Source organism: Erpetoichthys calabaricus, chromosome 12 (genome assembly GCF_900747795.2).
Source record: "Erpetoichthys calabaricus chromosome 12, fErpCal1.3, whole genome shotgun sequence".
In the NCBI taxonomy this organism is placed as follows: domain Eukaryota; kingdom Metazoa; phylum Chordata; class Cladistia; order Polypteriformes; family Polypteridae; genus Erpetoichthys; species Erpetoichthys calabaricus.
Window position 1 is genome coordinate 106,148,066 of NC_041405.2, and position 446 is coordinate 106,148,511.

Sequence of the window (446 nt, forward strand, 5' to 3'; positions counted from 1 at the left end):
CTTTGCAAATTAATTTTAGTATGAATCATTTTGCTCATTACTAATGATAATGCTATACATTTTATAAAGCAAACAAATTTAGCTGTTCTAACTCAGTAGGCGATACTGAAGGAAAATATAAAACTATAGCATAAACTCTTGGATTTTCCAACATCTCAGTATGCAGTACTAACACATGATGACATTAAATCAGATCCTCCATTTTTTTTAAACAATCTTTTTCTAATCAGCTGCCAAGTAAACAGGAACAATGCTGGCATAAATATCTTTTGGCTTGTATGAATATTAGCGTTTTATCACATTTACAATATCATTTTACATTTCACTACTGCACAAGATTTATTTTATTATCACTAAAGCAAATAATATTGCATTTTAAAATTGTGGACATTCTATTATTTTTTTGCAGCTTAAGGTAAATGTCTATTATAGGTCAACTGGTCTTT